This window comes from Saccostrea cucullata, unplaced genomic scaffold (genome assembly GCF_032062105.1).
Source record: "Saccostrea cucullata isolate Sc308-1 unplaced genomic scaffold, CSIRO_AGI_Scuc_v1 ctg289, whole genome shotgun sequence".
NCBI lineage: Eukaryota > Metazoa > Mollusca > Bivalvia > Ostreida > Ostreidae > Saccostrea > Saccostrea cuccullata.
Genome location: NW_026933175.1, coordinates 152,968 through 157,215, shown reverse-complemented (window position 1 = coordinate 157,215; position 4,248 = coordinate 152,968). Strand labels below are relative to the sequence as shown.

Genomic DNA, 4,248 nt, shown 5'->3' with positions numbered 1-4,248 from the left:
TCATGTAATAATCTTTCTGTACATGGGGACATGTTTTATTAACTGCGTTGTATTGGAGAGGCAGTAAATCCAGTGTTCGAAATTCGGAATTATTTTCTGTGGGTCCAAAGGTCCCACTGATAAAGGGTCTACACAAGTCCTTCCAAGGCAGCATAGGCCCAAAAATAAAACCATCAAATATTTTTATTTGGGAATATAAACTTAAACTGACAATCTTGGTAAGTGTATCGATTCCTGACCAATTAAAAAATCATGTTATTTAACAAAAAATATGTTAATATTACTGTAAACATACTTTTTGTTTCCTGTAATACTGGTTTTTTTTTTGCAATGTCTCTGGTAATAAAGTTTCCATTTAAAACATTAATTTTCACTTTTCCCTAAGTACCTAAATAAATAGGGCCAAACATCCCAACTGAAGTAACCAGGTTGTCTTGGCTGTCTTGCAATGGGGGACAACCGTGGGGATCCGGGTTATATACCCCCTTGCTTGTCGTAAAAGGCGACTAAATGGGGCGGTCCTTCGGATGAGACCGTATAAACCAAGGCCCCGTGTCACAGCAGGTGTGGCACGATAAAAATCCCTCCCTGCTCAAAGGCCATAAGTGCCGAGCATAGGCCCAAGTTTGCAGCCCTTCACCGGCAATGGTGACGTCTCCATATCAGTGAAATATTCTGGAGAGGGACGTTAAACAGTATACAATCAATCAATCAAATTGGGGGAGGAAACGCTAGATGATATAAAAATGATCATTCCACTTCATATTTAAGTATTAATATATTTATATTTCAACTAATTTCCTTTATAAAAAGTCAAAGCTGACTGAAACGGGCACAGATAAGCAATTTCATGTGTTATAGAATATTTTTAAGCCTCTTTTGATCATCGGCCCAAAATCATTTCAAGGACCCATTTAGTCATACTATACAATTTTGTTTGTTTGTTTATTTTTGACTTTAGTTTTAGAATGTGATTGTCTTGGTCATTAAAAGAGGTCAAGGTTGTCTTTTGGGGTCCATATTTGTACAAAGTTTTTGGAAATTTATTTCACTTAAATCCTTATTAATAAATATTAAAGATTTTGAATTTCCTTTGAAATAATTATTTTAGAATTGCCTCTTTTGACCTGGCTATACCTTCAATTTTGTTTGTTTTCATACTGTTTTTGCTATAAAGTTTATTTTTTCATATTTATTTCAAGGTCAACAATTTTCAAAGACAACAGAAATCCGAGTGTTTTTATCTATTAAAATCACAACACTTCTGTATTTCATCTCTATAAAATCATAACTGTCAATATTTATGTAACACCCCAGACACCTTGCCTACTCAAGTGTACGTGTAACAGATATTTTTATGAAAGTCTTGATTTATCCATTTTCATTTATGTATGACATATATAGCGTGATTGATAATGATAATATTGTCAGAATCCAATTAGAATTTTCAGCTGAAGGACCTCCACAATGGTGAAGGTGTGAGGAATTCTATTATGTGCCTGCGCCTATCATGCATCTCTTGTCATGTTTTTGGTAGCCCTTTAAAGCTGGCCATGATGTTACAGCTAGCTCTGTAACACGTTTTAAGTGAGTGTTTGTTTTTTCTTGTGAACACCAGTAAACTCATCAGGGCAATGTATGATTGAGCTGCCGTCCCAGTCAGAAGAAACCCAGACCTAGGCTGAGATTCCTCAACATGTGTTTCATATTCTGAGGGCGAATGGCATCTTTTCCAGATTTTGTCAAGCACTGCACATGTTTCCCGCCTCTCTCCTGGCGCCAGTCTGTCGCTCCAGAACCTGCATAATCATTTAAAGTTTTCCAGCTACAGAACGCCAAAATTTGAACCATATGATTTAGCTATGTCAGTCTTGATAAGTTAAATACTAGACAAGTAATCTCAAAAACATCTGTCGGCAAAAATCAGGCTTTTCCTGGTTTTTGGAGAGGAATTCATTTCTTTGGTTGTTCATTCTTCTGACTGTTATATAAGTTGAAATAGTGCAAGTATGCCAAGCAGTGGTGCCTGGACAATATCTTCATAATTTCCCATACACCTAGACATATCTTTTACATTTTTCCATATTGCAAATAAAATTTGAGGAATTCTGCCCTTGACGTTTTTACGGGAAATGTGTGCCCTTGTCAGTGGTCTGAGGGTGGTGTGTGTGGGGTGTCCTCCTCTGTGTCAGTGAAACGAGAATCTCTGTAAGGGCGGGCACCAAAGATGTCTACCAGAATCACGGGGGTTAAAAATTATGTAAAGATTGATATTAAAATTTCACATTAAAGAAATCGAAATTGGGGTAACAGTATGGGGTTACATTGATAAATCAATGAATTAAGTTCAGACTTTGAAGTATTTCTCTTGACTTGAGATATTTAAGATACATGGAATGAAAGGCTTTATAAATGTCCACAAGTTATTATTTTATGTAGATAAAAATACATTTTTTGTGAAAAGTCCCGAGTAATTGAAGTAATTGCCACACAGTCACGGGGGCCATGTGTTGCTGGTAGAACATTGACGGAGGCAGATGTTGCTCTTAGCAGCTGTGTCACTGTTAAACCATAGGAAACAGTAGGCTGCCAGGCTATATGGCTAACCTGTATGTATAGATAGGTCTGTTAAACCACAGAACACAAAAGTGTCCCAGGTAGTAAGGCTCACATGTGTGTATAGGTAGGCCTGTCAAAAGGTGGCAGTATAGCATAGGCAGCAGACATGCCAGACTGCATAGCTCACCTGTGTACATACTACAAATGGCATTGTCAAGGAAGGTACCATAAGGTACAATGTAGCAATGCTATACAGTTGTTCTACTTGCATTGTATACGTGGATTATAAACTGATAGCTAGATTTTAAACAACAGGCAGACTTAAGTTACTCCAGGTATGCTTTATCTTATATGTATTTTCTAATCTCTCATTATTCTGGTTGTGAACATAGATATTAATATGCATTGTTATTACTGGAATAAGAAGGAAAAAATTATCCTTTGATATTTTCTGTATTTTGACAATGTAGTGTAAACAAGTTAAAAAGTCATTCCTATGACATATGTTATAGCAGCTGTCTGTGATGGAAACACAAGGGAAATGAGACCTTAACTAGCACTCAGAATGGCCTGCAATATCCCCAATCCAATGATTCTGTAAACAGTCAACTCCAGAGGGATCTTAGGAAAACAGACTTTGTACGCAGAGTTCCAAAATACACTCCGTAGCGGGAGATTAGTACTTCTATTTGTCTTTGCTGCCCTTTTTCAGTGGAGATTCTGGCTTTTTAGTTTGAAAGGTATTGGTGAAAACTGGAGAGGCTAGCATATGGCTGAATTACAGACTGAAAAGCATTGTATACAATTTATTGAACAAGTCTCTCTATCTCTTTTCCATGCAATAAAGTTTGCAATCCACATAAACTGTGCCTGTGATTTAAGCTTTTTCTACCCAAAGAACATACAATAACAATACCCCAAAATTTGATTAAATCAATGACTAATAAATTCTTTGGATTACTCTTGAATTATTTCAGTATGCAACATATCAATGGTAGAAAAAATCCTAATGAAAACAGCTTCAGGTAAAGGTCCTAATCCAGTAATCAAAGATTGACCCCTGGTCAAGAAAAACTAACATTGCTTTCTTAGGCTTCTGATGTGATTTTAAGGAATTTTGATAGTTGACACATTTAATCTACCTGGTCAGCAATTGTCCAGTAGATCATAATCACATCTATAAATACTTGTTTGTGTTGTATTTAACACAGTTGTGTAAATGTATAGAGAGTGTCAATGAACATTAAATAGAAATTTAATTATTTCTGACTATCCCTCAATTAATTTGTGTTTTAATTGATAATTTTGATTTAGTTTGTACTGTATCTGTCCTTGATCAGATTTTTGTAAGGACCACCTGAAGCACTGCTACTTTATACCCAAATCATAAGGTGTTTTTACAAAGGATTTGAAGCTATGATTGCCTCTTAAACAACTGTTTTCTTAGCTTAACCAGATTGTATGGTTGTACAGCCTGCATTGTGTTGAGATTTCTTTGGTTGTTAACAGGGGCAGAGAACTGTGGTACTGTACAAATTAAACCACTGAGCTGGTCCTTAGTCTATGAAGGTCACATCCTAACTATAGTCCTATAGTCTTAGAAGATCACTGTATTTACCCTCTACTCTTTGTCACAGGGACAAACAGGATCTTCAGCAGCAGCAGATCTGTAGAAGCAACACAGTAACA

At 36.3% G+C, this 4,248-nt stretch overlaps 1 long non-coding RNA gene across 1 annotated transcript; it reads right to left on the bottom strand.

Moving 5' to 3' along the window:
* Positions 1 to 2,344: 2,344 nt before the first annotated feature.
* LOC134237494 (uncharacterized) lies at positions 2,345 to 4,248 on the bottom strand. The gene is made up of 3 exons (XR_009985839.1): positions 4,185 to 4,248; positions 2,726 to 2,746; positions 2,345 to 2,586 (listed from the first exon to the last, which is right to left on the bottom strand). It is a non-coding gene; the product is annotated as an uncharacterized LOC134237494 (long non-coding RNA).